Raw genomic sequence first — 19,063 nt, 5'->3', positions numbered from 1 at the left:
CAGCTGTGGGAGCAGAAGCAGCCGTGTGACACCTAAGGTAGGCTCTGACGTGGTGGGCCTACTCACCAATCTCACCCCTGAACCCAGACCCTCAGGCTGTTGGCTGCTGCCTCCCGGTCCCCAGCAGAGCCCAACAGGCAGGAAGAGCAACCTGCCTTCTGGAATTGGGATATGTGCACAGGAGAAATGCAGAAGAGATTTATTACCAAGCTATAAGTTAAAAGATGGCAGGGTGAGGGGATCCAAACGGTCATGTTTTGGGCATCTGCCCTTCCTCTCTCTCCTCCTTGGCCTGGATGCTGAGTTCCTCATCCAGGTGCTGCTTTGCATGGACAACTGTGGATTGTAGGTAGAAGGAGCCACCCACGGATTTATCATTCACCTTAAATAGGTGTTAGTAGTTCTTCTGGACCTCCTCGGGGCTCAGCTTGGAGACGTTGAGAATTGGCTGAGCCTCCTGAAGGCTGAGAGGTTGGATGCAGCTGCAGACTGGTGCCAGCTCGTCCTTGGGCATCAGCTGCTGCCTGGCTGGCTGCAAACTCCTGCTACAGGCCCCGAGCAAAGGCTCTGCCTACCACCTGCACGCCCATCACAGTGACCTGGGCCAGGTACTTGGCCACGGCAGACACGTGCGAACTCCTACTTCCTGGCCCTGCTGAGCAGGCTCAAGGGTGGCTGGCGGGTCCTTGAATTTTTATTTTTAAATCTGTTCTAATTAGTCATATATGACTGTAGAATGTATTTTGACACACTGTACACAAATGGAGCACAACTTCTTACTTCTCTGGCTAAACATGGTGCAGAGTCACACTGGTAGTGTAGTCATACATGTACAGAGGGTATTAATGTCCATCGCATTCTGCTGTCCTTCCTCCCCCACACCACTCCCCTCCCTTCACTCCCCTCAGTCCAATCCAAATGTCCCTCATTCTTCCACACCCCACTCCCCCATTATAGATCAGCATTTGCTTATCAGAGAAAACATTCAGTCTTTGGTTTTGGGGGTTTAGCTTATTTTATTTTATATTCTTAGAACGCTTGTTCTAAGGACTGGTACAAAAATGGGAAACAAAGCCGACAAAATGAAACTGTTTCTTTATACAAATTTTGCTTTACTAGCCACCGAAAGACTCTTCCCTTCTCACCTTCCCTGTCCGTGAGTGATGCTGGCCTTCAACGTATGGCTATAGCAACATAAATAAATCTCATATCATACATTTATACACACCTACGCACATTCTAGGAGTACTCTGGAGACAGAGGCTTCAGTACAATTGGGGCCTTGCCACACCACTAAAAAACAAGGAGAGAGCTGCCATGTGCAAGACTTTTTTTCTCCCCCCGAGGGAAGTTAGGTTATAAAATGGGACAGCATAGTTAATGGAGGGGAGAGGGGCAGTACAATTTGGAGAACATGTTAATAAAAGAAGCAAACAGTGCTAGGCTAGGAATGAAAGGGCCTCTCATCAAGTCACCAATTTCCTTCCCCACATGGACTCAAAGAGCTCAGAACTGATGGTACAGTGCAAACTCCAGCCTGGCTTGGCCCAGAGGAGCTACCTGGTCAGGTGTGGATCTGTGAAAGGTGTTTGCTGAGCTACACTGATGCTGTCCAGCAGTGCGTGCTGCTCACTAGAGTGCTTCTAGAACTGCCAAGGTGCTCCATGTTGGGATCACATGACCCATGTGTAGGAGGCAACTATTTCCCCCAAGCTGATCACCTGAGGAGAGCTATGAGGTGAGAATCGTGCTGTGGCAGGGGCTGTATCGCTGAGGTTGTTCAGAAGCCTCACAAGGTTTGCCATGCAATCTTAGGTGCACTCTGCTTGGTGCTGGGCTTGGTGGTATTTGGTTACTGGTATTCCATCACTTCCAGGAAGTCATTCTACCCTTCTGCCTACTCCAGGACACATCTCTGATTGCCTCTTCAGACCTGCAGGAGTTTGGGAGGAATAGGGCCCAGATGCTCCTTAGGAGATAGGAAGGAGTTGAGATGGGGAGGTAGGCCTAGGCTTCCTTATGCTTTAGGGACCTGTGGTGGCTCTGCTTCTTGTGCGGCTCCTGAAGGCAAGGGTCTCAAGGCTGGAGCACACGGCAGGGCCCTTAAGGATTTCACCTGCAAGCAAACAAAACAACCCTGTTCAGATGGAACTGTCAGACACTGCTGATGGTGTCCAGAGGCTGGAATGAGGGCAAAGTGTGCAGGAAGTCAGGGACATGGTGGGAGGCGGTTAAGAGGATGAGCCAAGGGGATGCACGGGGTCGGGTTCCAGCTTAGAGGAAAAGCCTCCCTGTGCACCCAATCCCTGCTGCCCCAGTCACTGCCCCACTGCATGCTGCGTGGTCAGATCCTACCACTTCCTCTTCACGAGCCAGTCATGCTACAAGTTATGTGGTCTGAAGGGTAATTAAGGCCTTTGTCATCTCCCAGGAAAAGAAGGATGGCACAGGAAGCACACACATGTAGAAACAGCCTGTGGTATTTGGAGAGGACATATTGGGGAAAGTTCCCCTGTTAAGTGTGTGTCCCAGTTTTCTTAAGGAGAATTCAAATTGGCAGGGACCTCAGAGATCATCTAAGTCTAGGTCCACCTTTTACAGATGATGGGCAGAGCTCACAGAGACCAAGGGGCCAGCCAAAGGCATACAAGCAGTTAGTGACAAGACTGGAGTTAGAAACCAGAGGTCAGGAGGGAGAAATGGTGGGCTGCACACTGGAGGGAGCCAGCGGGAACAGGAGGCTGCTGGGTTAACATGGCTGGGACAGGATGAGGCTGTACAGAGGCAATCTTGTAAGTGTTGTGCTGAAGAGGCTCAGGAAAGAAAGCAATTCTCAGAGAAGAACCAAAGGGAATTAGAAAACAAGAGATAATTAAAACATGGCCAATCCTTGATCACACTGGGGTGCGGGTGAAGGCTCTCAGCATACAATTTAGGAATATTTCTAGGAGAATGCTCATTGCTGTAAGGTATACCTTCTAAATTTAAAGTTATAATTTCTGATTTTTAAAACCATCAGATACACATCAAGTTTTTCTTCAAAGTATTTCTAGGGAATTATTAGCACTTAGCATTTAAGTAAATGTAGAGAATATCTGGTACAAATATTTTTAAAACTTTTCCCTTAAAGTTGTGTTTTTATTTTTATCATCAATCTTTCTTTTATATCAATGAGACAAAGTGGCTCTCCCTTCATGTTTTTTTTAAAGAAAATGAGGTATCAAAATCAAATTGTTGTTCCTATCCTCATATTGTGCACTAAAGTCAATTTATGAAGTTATGCCTTGTTTTTTTATAAATTAGTTCAGTAAAGTCCAGAATGCAAAAATGGCCTCAAGATCCCTTTGCAGACAACTAATTCACAGACAGACTTTGAAAATTTCTTCCTCAAGACTGGAGTTAGAAACCAGAGGTCAGGAGGGAGAGAGGGTGAGCTGCACACTAGAGGGAGCCAGCAGGAACAGGAGGCTGCTGGGTTAACATGGCTGGGACAGGATGAGGCTGTACAGAGGCAAGGACGAACTGGGCTGCATTTCTTCTGCCTCCTTGCTTGACTGACATCAAGGAGGGGAAATTGGGGTAAAGAGGAGAGATGATGACAAGGGGAGAGCAAGGCAGGGGAGGGGACCGGGGGCATGAGGGCAAAGGGATGGAATCAGAGGAGGAGGCTATCGAGGAGCTGAGACCTGTCTAGTGGATCAGATATCTCCTTCTGGAAGGTCAAATGAGGTCAGGGTCACTTACAGATCTCATGATAGACGTGATGTGTTTGAAGCAGACTCTGAGAGTGTGAAAGTTGCAGCTGTTTCCTTAGCTCCAAAGTTAGTTTTTGCCTTCAAAAGATCATTTGTCCTGGTCACTGAAACAACAAAACAGTCCCACAAAGCAGGAATTACCAGCTGGGCCCTCGTTGCTGGGAATGTATTTTCTAAAGCATTTTTGTCTGACCCCTCAATCATGGTCTCTTGCTGAGTGCTGACCCTACCTCCTCTCCCTCTGCAAACACAATTACTCATGGCACAGGAGGGTTGGGCACAGTGCATCAGACTCTCCCCTCCCAACATTCCTGTGCCTCTCTGGTCACCGTTCATCTGCAAGACCACCCCTTCCCTCTGCTGCTCCACAGCTCAGGGGCACCTACGCTGGCTGACGATGAACTGCTCCATGTTCTCCTTCTGCTGGTTGGCAGTCTTCAGACGCTCAGCTGTGCTCTGAAGGAGCTTCTCCTGCTTGGATACTTGGGCTCGAAGATCCAGGAGCTCCTTTTCCATTAGCTCATCCTGGGGCAGAGGGACAAGCTCTCAGACAACAGTTTGGAGAATGAATGTACCCTGTGCTTTGTGGTTCCTACCAACCAGAAGCAGAACTCCATAATCTTCTCAACACTTCCTACACTAAGTTCCCTCCATTATAGTCTCTCGATCCTCCAGTTCAGAACAGCTGAGAAAGACACCAGATAGGACTAGCACAGGCTTACACTCCTGGGTCAAAGAGACCCTGACCCTAGACCTGCAGCAACCTCCCAACTGTGAACAGACCTCCAGCTCAGTCCTTTTAGAAGTTTTATCTCACCCTTCCCTCATCCATATGCAGGACTTGGAATTTCAGAGGTACTATGTCTGGGACATAGGGCTGCTCTGATGATAGTGTTTATGTTTTAAAATACATGAAGATGGTAAGTACCTACCTGAAATTACCATAGTTAGATTCCAAAATATACCAGCATTAATGTGGAACTGGAAACTGGGGAGGGGAATCCAGAAACTAGCCCGCCCCAGGACTGGCAATAAGAGCCAGCCTGATATCTGAACAATTCCTTGGGGGGTGGTCTTCCTTTCCCCAACACAGGCACAGAGATGAAATTTTAAAAGATGTGTTGGGATTCTGGGAGCATGACCAAAAGAAGCTGCAGGTTCCTAGGGACATCCTCTGATCAAATTTCAACGAGCAGCCCTGAGGAGTAGAGAGGCTTCAAAGGCCCCTGAATTTCAGCTCAGTTAAACTTCAGAATTATTGGACGTGGGTATTTATAGATTCCTTTTCTTCTCTTTGAATTATTATCTCGGGGGTTGGGGTGTGAGGAGGAAGTAAGGTAATCAGAGCTTCAACAAAAACAGCCACCATGGATCAGGTGTCTCCTTCAGGATGCTCCACTAAGGTACAGTACATTCTAACAACCCACATGGCTCCTGGTCCTCAGAAAGCTCTGGAACTGAGAATACGGAATCTTATGGGGCAGAAGAGCAGGCCTTATACCAGAAGAAGACACTGGCTTGGTACCACTTTGCCAGGCAGCCCAGGGCCAAGGAAGCTTGGTAAAGCTGCTTGCCAGAACATGGTCAGGAGGGAGGCTGCCTCCTCTAGGGTGTGGTGCAGGCACTGGTGCTGCTTCTTAGTTCATGGAAATATTTGTTGCCTGGTTCCTATGGAAAGGGGGAAGGTAGCCATGGACATCACCAAAGCTGAGACATCTCAGGGCTCATGACATAGTAGGACTGCACAGAACTCAAGCTTCCTTTGCAAGTGAGGCACAAAGCATGGGCTGCTTAAACCTGTAAAACCTGGGCTCATCCCTTTGAGGTCCCAGGACTGAAGTGCTGCTGCCCTTACCTGGAATGCCTCCTCCACCTGGACACACTATAAGTGTGTCAAAGCTCATTCCCATGTCATGTCCTCTATAGACCTATTACCTCCCCCTACCTGCAATAATAGACCATTCTGCATCGGTGCACTCAAAGCAAAAGAGGTGATTTCTCACATTGGGCCTGTGGCCCCTCAGTTGGGTTATCAACAGGGATCTGAGTCTTGCTCTGGAGTGGGGGTTCCCTGGAGGTTCAGACAGCACAGTCACTGGCCCTTGTTATCTCTCAACAGAGAAGCACTCTGAGAAGCACTGCAGATTGCTTCCTTCTCATTGCTCCATGGGAAAAAGGAAATCATGTGGTGGCCAGGGTCCTACTCTTTCTAGACACAAGGCCTTTATGGATGCAAATCCCTCAGTATTTGTCCATCTGATAGATTTTAATCTGTCCACATGGGCCAGCGTGACCGTAACAGATAACAAACTCTCAAAGGATACTGAGATCAAGACCATATGGACATCAACACCTAACAGATGCTCTACTGAGGATGATGACGACACTGCACATACTTCTCTGTGGCTCTGAGGGAGAATATCTAGTTGGCCTTATCTACAACAGAGTAGAACTTAGAATGAAAGAATAACTGGAAGATGCTTTTTCTGTCTTTGGGAGATACAGACAACAAAAATAAAGAGTGGAGAAGGAAGTAGAATCAGAGTAAAAAGGGCACAAAGAAAGAATGAACCCAAGAGCTGCAGGCATGACTACCTCTGAGCTCTGAGCTTCAAGGCCCAGGAAGTTACCTGTGGGCTTCAGGTGAGACAGGATCTTTTGGACCAGCTGTCTCCCCTCCCCAGTCTGCTCTCTGAGAGCAGTATAGTCATTGATGGGGCCTATGACATGTTGGCCATGCTTGTTGAAGGAGCCATCAGCAGCTTCACCTTCCAGTTTGGGAGGGTTCTTCATTCCTGGAGGAGCATCCAAATCCAGCTCTGAAAAAGAAAACCACAATAATATAGAATCTGCTGTTATTTATAACTTCCTCAGTTCCCACCAATGCAAAGAGACAGTGAAAGAGCCCAGGATCAAGAAAGTCAGCCTTCAAAAGTGCAGGGTGGGTCAAGTCCCTAGAGACCTTCTGGTTTCTTTATTTTCATAATCTTTCTTACATCATTACATAATTATAAACTTGCCAGAAGACAAATTTTGTCTTCATTGACAAGTGGGCTATTCAGGACAAATACTATAAACATGAAAAATTCTGGGTAGAAAAGGCAAAGACAAGTAAGTCAGCTGGACAAAGACAGCACATTTAAAAGAATGGAGGGATTGCAGGGCAATGATGCAAACACAGCAACAGGACAACGGGGAAAAGCAGAAGAATGAGAAGAAAGGCAGCCATAGAAGATTCCATGGGTAGGACTGAGGCTTTGTGGCACACAGAGAAAATTTTCTAAATCCACATAACACACTTACAGAGGACCAACAGTTATTTGCTTTAATAATTTTCCTTCATGGTGTCCAAGCCCTTTAGTTGCCATATTTACCATTTGTCCTAGTGACAATGACAGTGTCTGAGCCAGGAGAAGAGGAAGAAGAGTTGGGGAGGACCAGAGCAGAATTCATGCCAATATCATGAATTGGAGGGGAAGTAACTGAATCTAGGGGGTAAAGACAACCACAGTTTTCGGGACACCTCAAACACTCTGCACCCCAAATCATGCATAGCTTAGTCTTTACCACACAAGATCTAAGGCAGCAGGACATCCCTCTCATATCATTAGTGTACATATGCACATGGAAAAGCAAAAGTCAACAAATCACTTGATAGGTATGTTTCTATTATTCAGAATAAAAAATGTTTCTTTGATGGATGGGTATTCCAAAGGAATACAACTTGCAGTTTAAATACTTGTTAGGTATAAATTTATAAACCAATTTTGAGTATAATTTTCTATGTGCTATCTAGTACAATGGCTTATAACAAAACTTAAATTTGCACAAAATATACATTATATATATAAAATACAAATAAATACACAGATAATACATGTGATTTTATGTATACATATATGTATATATATATATACATACACACATGTATATACATATACACAATGTTAAAATATTTATCAAGGACTGGGGTGCAGTTAAGAATACTTGCTTAGCACACAGAAGAACCTGGGTTCAATTCCCCTGTACTACAAAAATAATTTATAAATTGATCAAAATGTGAATGAAGTACCACAAAAAAAGAGTTCCTGGTAAGAGGACAATGGGTCAGAGCCAGGTTCCAGTTCAGGCCTCTGGGGGCCGGGAACAAGAGGAAGAGCAGGGACTGAGCCATGGGGTTGCATCTTAGCTGCTGCCTGGGGAAACAGTGACAGGGGAAGACTTGTTAGGGGGAAGTGAGATGTGACTCAACACCACACCCACCACGGCAGCTCCAAAGGGCAAGGCAGCAACCCAGTGCTTAGTAGTTCCTGCCAGCTGGGTACTGGGCTTAATAGTCCACAGATGTTTCTTACTTAAAGGCCACAATAAAAAGTCCATGAAATTGTCCACTTTCATTTGACAACTGAGGTCACTATCTGATAAATGAGTATTCAGCACAACCAGAGACAATAAGAATTAACATGACCCAAGAATATCTGACTTGAGAAGTCCAAGGCTCAGGCTGAGAGAAACCTGAGCAGAAGTGATTGAGCATGTGGCCATGCAGGTGACTAGAGGGGTCAATTAACTGGTGCAGCAAAAGGAAAACCAGAAGACACAGAAGTTGAATGATGCGTCAAGAGGTTGGGGAATGGGGACTCTGTTAACATTCAAATTAAAACTAGGGAAGCAAAAAAACAAAAAACAAAAAACGAAACAAAACACCAAAACACCTAGGAAGCAAGATAGAGACTGGATGATGAAGAGAGCCAGAGAGATCTGGGAAATGGGCTTATCTGAAGAGGCAGGCAAGAGATTGGGCAGAAGTGGATGTCTGCCACATGGAATAAATGTGCCTGCCACCCAGCACTTTCCCATGGCCCTGGTTTCCTTAGGGACAGGAGCATTTTGCCACATACATGTGATGGGCTGACAGATCTGACTCCATGAGAATGTTATAGGCCAGACTCTAAGGGAAATGACTAAACAGACTCCGTTTTGCTCTGAGGCTCCATGTTATGTAGGAAATAAGCTTCTCCCATAGGGACATCCCGACTCTGTGCCCATCATCAGTTACTTGGTTTGACATGTTTAATAATATACAATGGCAACTCCTATGTAGTAAAGAATTGCTCTTTTGATTCCTATTGCTCCTAAACAATGTACCATGTGAACAGTGATTGTGTGGATGTTAGTAACCATTCTTTAGTTTGTACCTAAGTAATGGTCATTTTGACCCATGTCCCCCTCTGTCGATGATCTCATGATGTTAATGTGTAATTTCTAATCATAGCAACAGACACTTATGATTAATGTAAATTTTGGTATAAGAACCCCTACAACCCTGTGGTCAGGGTTGTTCTCCCAGTAGCCATTTTTTGGGGCATTGTGTGAGTCAGTCAGCTGGCCGGCTTAATAAAGACTCTCAAATTTGGACTTCTCGGTGGTGATCGGTCTGTTCTTAAGTTGTGCCCCATAACATACTGAGTTCCCCCTAAGTGAAGGAAAGGAAAGCCACTCTGGAAAGTGTGGGAAGGACTGTGACACTGAGACAGAGCCTGGTCAGGTGGAAGGAAAACCAACTGAAAATCAAAGCATCTGATTAGGTCTCTAAGCCCTGTAAACTCCAGCTTGTCTATTAATGTCTCAGTGCCAGCCTTTGCCAGTTGGATCATGTGAAATAAAAAGATAGTAAAACCTGTCCTACTATAAATGAATTTGGAAAAAACTGGTTCTAGGTCAGTACAGCCAAACTTCAATAGAATTGTTTTTGCTTTTTTAGATTTTACAGTGATTTTTCTTACATATATTTGTCTTTGAAAATTAGCTTTATAGTCATACACAGTAGTGGTTCATTTGGACAAAATCATTCATGCATGCAACTTGATTTCAGTTCATGATTCCCCACTTTCCCTCCCTCCTTTTCCTCCAGTCCTCCCTAACCTCTACCAAAGTCCTTCATCTACTCTACTAGACTTCCTTTTGCTCATCTATTAACTTATATTGGTTGATTGGTTCTTTCTACCTATGCAGAAAGGTGTAGTTCCCTCTGGTATATTTAATTTTTCATTTTGCATTGTCTCCCCTTACCTATCCCTCCACTGCCCCTTGATCTTCTTCTACATTACTGCTCTCCCCTTTATCATTATGATATTCTATCCTGCCCTCTCCCTTTCCTTTGTTTTACTCTAGTTTCTGCTTGTGAGAGAAAACATTCAATCTTGTGTTTGGCTTATTTCACTTAGCATGATATTCTCATTTCTATCCATTTACCTGTAAATGCCATAATTTCATTCTCTTATGGCTTTGTAGAACCCCAGTGTGCATGTGTGTGTGTGTATGATATATATATATGTATATATATATGACATATGATATGATATATATGATATATATGTCAGAATTTCTTAATTCACTTACCTATTGAGGGGACTCTGGCTTGATTCCATAATTAAGCTATTGTGAAACGTGCTGCTCTAAGCATTGAGGTAGCTGTGTCAGTGTAGTACACTGCTTTTAGATGTTTTGGCAAAATACCAAGGAGTGGGCAGACGCTCATAGGATGCTTACATCTCTAGCTTTTTGATGAATTTGATGAATTTCCAGAGTCACTGTACTAGTCTGCAGTTCCACTAACAATGTACAATTGTACTTTCTCCCCCACAACCTTGCCCATATTTTTTGTTGTGTGTATTCTTGATCATTGCCATTCTGGAGTGAGATGAAATCTTTGTGTTGTTTTCATATGCATTTCCCTGCAGCTAGCCATGTTTAACATTTTTTCATGTATTTGTTGGCCATTTTGTTTCTTTTGTTGAGAAGTTTCTATTTAGTTCTATTGCCCATTTATTGATTTTTTTGGCATTAAGTGTTTTATTTATATATTCTGGGGATTAATCCCTTATCAGATGAGAAGCTGGTCAAGATTGTTTCCCATTCTATAGGCTCTCTTTTCACACTTTTATTTGTTTCCTTTCCTGTGCAGAAGTTTTGTAGTTTGATGGCATCCCACTTATTGATTCTTAGTTTCATTTCATGCACTTTGAGTGTCTGGTTAAGGAAGTTGGTGCCATCAGTTATATGATGGAGTGTTGACCCTATGTTCCCTTCTAGCAGTTGTAAGGCTTCTGGTCTAATTCCTAAGTCTTTGATCCATTTTTATTTGAGTTTTGTGCAGGGTGAGAAATAAGATTTTAGTGTTACTTTTCTAGTTATCCAGTTGTTCCAGCACCATTTTGTGGCGGGCGAGACCCAGGGTTATGCCACATGCATCCAAAGATGGCGACTGGCAGAGAGCCAAAGGGCTGCTGAATGCGCCTTGAGAAAAACAGGAAGCGTTTACCATTGGCTGTATGATAATTAGTTCAGCCGCCTAGCGCATGGACAGATATATCTCACATGTATGCTTGAGCTCGTGATCGCTTGACCTTTAATAGGACTGGATGGACATATCTGGTTACAATTGCATATGCATGAGACTGTTTATATATTGAGGGTGTTATCTGAATAAAGCGGAAGCTGCTTCGTGAACCTCTGAAGTGTACGTGTTGTTTGTCCCACTGGTTGGCAGCAAGCGACAAGTGGTGGCCCGTACGGGGAATGGTGAGCACTCAGGTAAGTAAAAGACAGTTTCGCTAGCGTAATTAACGAGAAGGTTTCCCTATTTGAGGAAATGGTGGCCTTAAGGTTTTAATGGAAGATTCCCCTAGAGAGGGAATATAATGGAAGATTCCCCTAGAGAGGGAATGTTATGAAAGGCTGTCCCAAGAGACAGCGAAGGACGTCCTGTGGTGAATGAATATGTGTAAGATGTTACCTTCTCTTGTTTCGTTTCTGTTTGTTGTTGTTGTGGCGATATGGACATTAGTTCGTTTCTGTCTGACTTCCAAAAAACCAAAATTTCAAGAATGGTTAAGAGAAGGGGAAAAGATATTAGAAACTGTAAAAGAAGAACAATCAAGTCAAGCTTCTGAAAGAGAAAGTAGATGTTCAGACCTCTGTGCCTCCACCAGAGCAGTATTAACTCCAGAGATGGGAGTACAACCAATACCAACTTTGGTTGTCAGCCCATTACCTAAAGGAACAGTGGGACTAGTTATGGGGAGGAGTTCTGCTTTAAAAGGATTAAATATTGTCCCTGGAGTTATAGACCCTGATTTTACAGGAGAAATAAAAATCCTTGCTTCTTCACCAAGAGGTGTAGCAATAATAGCTCAGGGTGATCGCATAGCACAATTGTTGGTCTTGCCCAGCTGCCATAATCAATATCCATCAAAGAATATTATTAGGGGAAATAAAGGATTAGGTTCTACTGGCCAAAATATGGTCATGTTAACATTGGATTTAAAAGGTAGACCTATGACAAAGTTAGTGATAGAAGGCAAAAGTTTTGAGGACTTATTAGATACTGGGGCTGACAAAAGTATTATCAAAATTACAGAATGGCCCAAAACCTGGCCACTTCAACAGGCAGATCAGACTTTAAGGGGATTGGGTATGGCTTCCAATCCTAACAAAAGCGCAGCCATATTAAAGTGGAAGGTGGCTAACCAGGAGTTATGTTCTGATACTGCCCGACGTAATGCAGTTGTGGGCAATCCTCAATGGAATCTAAACATGCTGACAGGCCAAGGACCATATGAAGGGCAAGGTAATCAGATTAATTTCCACCCCGGTGTTTATCAACAAATGAACCCTCAACTTTTAATCTATCATTATATGGATGATATTTTGCTAGCTCATAAGGAAAAACCTGTCTTAGAGCAATGTTATAATTCCTTACTAAAGTCACTGGAAAGATGGGGCTTACATATTGCCATTAATAAAGTACAAATGACAGACACCAAAAACTTCCTGGGATCTATCATAAATGCAACTATGGTTAAACCCATAAAAATTACTGTTCGGGTGGACAAACTTAGAACTTTAAATGATTTTCAAAAAATTTTGGGTGATATTAATTGGATTAGATCTTACCTTCATTTACCCACCTCAAGTTTGGGCCCCCTGTTTGCTATTCCTAAAGATGATTCTGACCCCCTTTCTAAGCAGGTGCTTACCCCTAAGGCTCGAACAGCTCTCAAGCTTGTTGAAACTGCTATGGATAAGGTTCATCTTGATCGTATTGACCTAGCTAAGCCTTTATCATTCATTGTCTTGGCCACAAATAAGTTACCCACAGGAGTGTTTTGGCAAAAAGGTCCTATTCTATGGGTTCACATGAATTATTCCCCTAACAAGGTCTTATCCTTGTTTACTGAATCTGTGGCAGAATTAATCCTTAAGTCATTAAAAGTATCCCTTTCCACCTTTGGTATTCAACATGTCACGGGAATTTCCTATAATCCTACTGGACAAAGCATTGTTGAGCGTGCCCATTTAATGCTTAAAAACATGTTTTTTAAACAAAAAGGGGGAATAGGGGCATCATACAGATCCCCAAAAGACAAATTATTTGTGGCCTTGTTTATCTTAAATTTTTTAAATCTCAATTCTGAGGGCCAGGGCCGAACGGCTGCTGACCATCATTCAGAGCCTAATAAAAAACATCTACCTCAAGTGCTCTGGAAGGACATTCTATCGGGACAATGGAAAGGCCAGGATCCGGTGTTAATCTGGACCCGAGGATCTGTTTGTGTTTTCCCACAGGATGCACAATAGCCAATTTGGGTGCCGGAGAGATTGGTCAAGGCCTCAACAGAGACCCAAAAACAGGAAGATGAGGAGGCTTCTTCCGCTGATGGTGTTGGCAATTTCTCACCAAGTTAATGGAGGAGACTCGCGTGAACTGTGGGTGAGAGTAAAGACGTGGCCCTATCCTGTACCCCTTACCAACTCTTCTATTCTATATCCTCCTATTTTTACAACAATTGGCCACATTTCTCCAGTCTGCTATTCGATGGGGAAAAGAATGGTTTGGGTTTTTGTCCGGGGGAGGTCTCTTGTGTGTTGTATCTGTTCTGTGCATATAGTATTTATACAAAACGCGGATACATCAGCGCAGAGAAACAGCCATTATTCGCCAAGCTCTCATCACAATTGATGCTGGCTCAACCCCCCAAGTCTGGTTAAATATGCTAGACCGGTAGTCAAAGATGGGTAAGATTCATGGGGAGCTCATACCGACCTAAGCAGGAAACGAGGGCTAGAGCCTCATTGTCCAATGACGGGTAAGGATGTTGCTCTGCCGTGGACAACCTAAGACAGGCATGGTCTCTTTTATAAACAGTAAGGGGGAAATGTGGCGGGTGAGACCCAGGGCCCAGGGTTACGCCACATGCATCCAAAGATGGCGACTGGCAGAGAGCCAAAGGGCTGCTGAATGCGCCTTGAGAAAAACAGGAAGCGTTTACCATTGGCTGTATGATAATTAGTTCAGCCGCCTAGCGCATGGACAGATATATCTCACATGTATGCTTGAGCTCGTGATCGCTTGACCTTTAATAGGACTGGATGGACGTATCTGGTTACAATTGCATATGCATGAGACTGCTTATATATTGAGGGTGTTATCTGAATAAAGCGGAAGTTGCTTCATGAACTTCTGAAGAGTACGTGTCCTTTGTCCCGCTGGTCGGCGGCAAGCGACACCATTTGTCAAAATGGTTGTCTTTCCTCCAACATATATTTTTGGTCCCTTTGTTAACTATCAGAGGGCTGTAAGTATGTGGATTTGTCCTCTTCTCCTATTCTGTCCCACTAGTCTTTGGGTCTATTTTGGTGCCCAAATACCATGCTGTTCTTGTTACTACAGCTCTGTAGCATTACCTGTAGTCTGGTATTTTGTTGCCTCCTGCTTTGTTTTTCTTGCTTAATCTTGCTTTGGCTATTCTGGGTCTCTTACTGTTCTAAATGAATTTAAGAATTTCTTTTTTTCTAATTCTGTGGGGAATGTCATTGGTACTTTGATGGGGATTGCATTGAATCTGTATATAGATTTTGGTAGCATGTCCATTCTGAGAATATTAATTCTGCTCTCCAAGATTATGGGATGTCTTTCCATCTTTTCAGGTCTTCTTCAGTTTCTTTTTTCTGTGTTCTATAATTTTAATTGTAGAGATCGTTTATGTTCTTGGTTAGATTAATTCCCAAGTATTTTATTTTACTTTGACATTGTAAATGGGATTGTTTTCCTGAGTTCTTCCTCAGCTGAATCACTGTTGGAGTTTAGGAAAGCTATTGGTTTATGGGTGTTGATTATGACATGTCTTGGAGAGTTTCTCATTTGTATAGGTCTATTTGGAGGTCCTGTAAGCCTCCTATATTTGGATGTCTATTTCATTTCCTTTTCTAGTTGGTACTCTTAGTTGTACATGACAGTAGAATCTAGTTGACATAATTATAAAAGCATGGAATATATCTTTTTCTAATTCATTCCTCAATACCTCTCCTTCCTCTTCCCCCCTCTATCCCATTCCCTTCTCTGTCTTGATCTTTCTGCCATTTACTCATGGTTATTTTTTTTTTAATTAATTTCTTGTGAATGTACACATTGGTGAAATTTGGGAAAATTTTTCTGCGATTATTTCATTGAAAAAGTTTTTCATGCCTTTAGTTTGTATCTCTATGTTCTTTTCCATTGCAATGACTCTCAGGCTTGGTCTTTTAAAGTTGTCCCAGAGTTATTATATATTCTGGTCATGTTCTATAGTTTTTCTCTAATTCATTCTGTGTACTCAAGATCATGCACCCTGTCTTCAAGGCTTGAAGTTCTGTCTTCATGGCCTGAGGTTCTATTTTCTACAAAATCTAATCTGTTAGGGATGCTTTCAAGTGAACTTTATTTGATTGTTTCTTTCATTTCTAGGAGTTCTCAGTTGCAGAATCTCTACTCTGTGAGCCTAAATTATCCCAATCTCTTCTGTCCCCTCTTGGGGAGTGGGAGTGGGACAGGAGTGGCCCTAATGTCAACAATAAATATAGCACTTCATGATAAATGTTCAGTGTCTACTTTAATGTCTTTAACACTATTTGCCACCTACGTAGGATTGGTGGCATCAGTGTTGAACAGTAGTATCAACAATAAGAAACAAAATAAAAAAAACATGAACTAGTTGAGGAACTGGATAGTAGGAGTCACCTATGTGGTCTAGTACATTGACATCCCAATTTGAAGGGGTGGGAATTATAAAATCTAATTTTTTTTTTGATTTGGGAACATAGCATTTTTATTGAAAATCCTTTTTAAAAATATTATTTTTTACATGATGGTATATTTTGACATACTATACATATATAGAGTAAGTATAACTTGTTACAAATAGGATTCCATGATTGTGGTTGTACATGATGAGGAGCTACATTGGTTGTGTATTTATAGATGAAGATAGGAAAGATAGGTCCTATTCATTCTCTGGTCTTTCCTATTACCATGCCTCCTCCCTTCTCTTCATTCCCCTTTGTCTAGTACAATGAAGTTCTAATCTTCCACTCCCTCCTTGTGGGTTAGTATCCACATAACAGAACATCCTGCCTTTGTTGATTTGGGACTGGTTTATTTCACTTAGCATGATAATTTCCAGTTCCATCCATTTACTGGCAAATGTCATAATTTCATTCTTCTTTATGCTGAGTAATATTCCACTGTGTATACACACCACATTCTTTATCCATTCATCTGTTGTAGGATACCTAGGTTGGTTCCATAGCTTGGTTTTTGTGAATTGAGCTGCTATAAACACTGATGTGGTTGTGTCACTATAGTATGCTGATTTTAAGTCCTTTGGGTACAAAACAAGGAGTGGGATAAGAGGGTCCATTGGTGGTTCCAGTTCAAATTTTCTTAGGAATCTCCATACTGCTTTCCAGATTGGTTGGACCACTTTGCCGTCCCACCAGCAATGTACAAGTGAACCTCTTTCCCCACATCCTTGCCAACATTTACTGTAGCTTGTATTTTTGATGACTGCCATTCTGAGTGGGGTGAGGTGGAATCTCAGTGTAGCCTCTGGATCAGCCAAGTTCAGGCAGCTTTTTTGATCTCAGATTTTTCAGTACTAAATCTGTTTCTCTGTATTCTCCCTCCCTTTGTGGTGAATCTTGGCTGCTTTTGGTACCCATGTGGCAGGAGGGCTGCCTTCTATGTATTCTTTTTCTTTGTTTATTGTACTCAAATTTCTGATTCCCTAATCCATTTGAATGTCCAATATTTTATTTTAGTGAAATTCCTCTTTCATCAACCTCACTGGGTAGCTGCACTCCTGTTGCTGTGCTCATGAAACACACGTGGACTTGGAATGCAGTTTTCCACCATCTCACCATCTTCTGGTCTCGCAACAGAGCTTTTATTCAGGGTGATTGCTTGCTTCTTATCTATCTATTGATCTATCTATCTATCTATCGATCTTGGGTACCAGGGCTTGAACTCATGGACACTCAAACACTGAGCTACATCCCCAGTCCTTTTTTTTTGTATTTTATTTGCAGACAGGATCTCACTGAGTTGTTTAATACCTCACTGTTGCTAAGGCTGACTTTGAACTCGTGATCCTCCTGCCTCAGCCTCCCGAGCTGCTTGGATTACATATGTCATTGCACCTGGCAATTTTAACACTTTTCAGGTTGATTCCATCCCATTTATTGATTTTTTATTTTATTTCTTGCACTTTAAGAGTCTACTTAAGGAATTCAATTCCTGAACCTAGATGTTAGAGTGTTGGGCCTACATTTTCTTCTAGTAGATGCAGGGTTTCTCTGGTCTACCTCCAAGGTCTATGACTCACTTTGAGTTCAGTTTTAAGAGATAGGCATTAAATTTCATTTTACTACATATGGATTTCCATTTTCCCAGCACCACTTGTTGAAGAGGCTATCTTTTTATGAGTATACAACAATGATGCAGTTATATCAATGTTTTTAGCAGTACAATTCACAATAGTTAAGCTATGGAGTCAGCCTCGGTTTTGTTATATATATGTATTACTCAGCCATAAAGAAGAATGACTTTATGACATTTGCCAGTAAATGGATGGATCAGGAGACTACCATGCTAAGTGAAATAAGTCAATCCCCCTAAAAACAAAGATCAAATGTTTTCTCTGATATGTGGAAGCTAAACTACACTAAGTGGGAGGGAGGAGGGGAAAAATACAAGGTCCATGTGTTAGACAAAGTGGAATGGAGGGAATGGAGGGGAGATAGGGAAAGGAAAGACAGTGGAATGAATCTGATGTAACTTTCCTACGTACATACAGGAGTACACCACAGAGAATCTCACCATTGTGTACATCCACAAGCCTGGGGTACTAATTAGAATAAGATATATTCCATGCTTGCATAATCATATCAAAATGGGCTCTACTCTCATGTGTAACTGAAAAGAACTGATAAAATAAAAATAATAAATAAAATTTTAACATTTTTCATGTGCACGGCCAAGATAAGAATTCAGGTTTGAGTTAGACTTGTTCCCCATGAAAACCCTAAGAGAAAGATCCATGTGCCATGAAGGCCATGTTCCCAGCAGAAAGAGGCAGTCATGTTGAGGAAGACAGAAACAGAAGGCCAAAAACCCTAGAAAGTGTGGGGATTTCAGGGAAGGTAGCATGTATCTGGAAGATGCTCTTCATAGGTTTAGGACCCCAATCTGACTGGGCTTCCCTGTGGCAGTTATAGGGAATATCAGGAGGGCAGCTATGAGAACAGAGCAATGTTCAGAATGTAATCAGGAGATGTAGATGGAAGGGCAGGTCAGGGTTACAAGGCCAAGGGGAATACACATAAGACCAGAGGTTCCATCTGCTGTTGGAGACAAGCAATGGTGAAGTGAAATCATGTAGGAATAGGAGCTACTATCGAGTTAAAAGGTGTAAGTATATCCCAGAGCCACAGATGTGATCACCACCATACCTGAGGCTTGAAGCCCAGGAAATTTACATGCAATTCTCTACTTGCCGAACAGTAGTTTCCTTCAAATAATCTTCTGTCTCCAGACACTTGTGGAACTATTGAGGACAAGCTTCTGAAAACTATGTGTGTTGTCAGATAATCCTTTAAGAGCATCGCCCTCTCTCTTGGCATGATTTTTCATTTGAAGGGAAACATCTAAATTCAGCTCTGAAAATAAAATCACAGACAGTAGGATTCATTATGATCTATTACCTTACTGTGATGTACTCTTCCACCAAGAGGGTTACCAAATCAAGAAAGCAGCCTTGAACAAGGAAGTTCATGAGTTGACAGGCAGCTTATAGGGAATCTGATATTTTCTTTTTTGTCTCTTTTTCTTTTATGCTTCTTGCACATTGAATAATGATAAATTTTGCAGGAGGCAAAGGTGCTCAAAATGTTAAAAAATTTGCAAGTAACACAAGATTGGTAAAATCCAA

At 42.6% G+C, this 19,063-nt stretch overlaps 1 pseudogene; it reads right to left on the bottom strand.

Annotated features, from left to right (window-relative positions):
• Positions 1-250: 250 nt before the first annotated feature.
• Positions 251-853, bottom strand: LOC124989670 (mitochondrial import inner membrane translocase subunit TIM16-like; annotated as a pseudogene).
• Between the last annotated feature and the right edge of the window lie 18,210 nt (positions 854-19,063).

The sequence above is a fragment of the Sciurus carolinensis genome, chromosome 1 (assembly GCF_902686445.1).
Source record: "Sciurus carolinensis chromosome 1, mSciCar1.2, whole genome shotgun sequence".
Lineage (NCBI taxonomy): Eukaryota > Metazoa > Chordata > Mammalia > Rodentia > Sciuridae > Sciurus > Sciurus carolinensis.
This window is presented reverse-complemented; position numbering and strand designations above follow the sequence as displayed.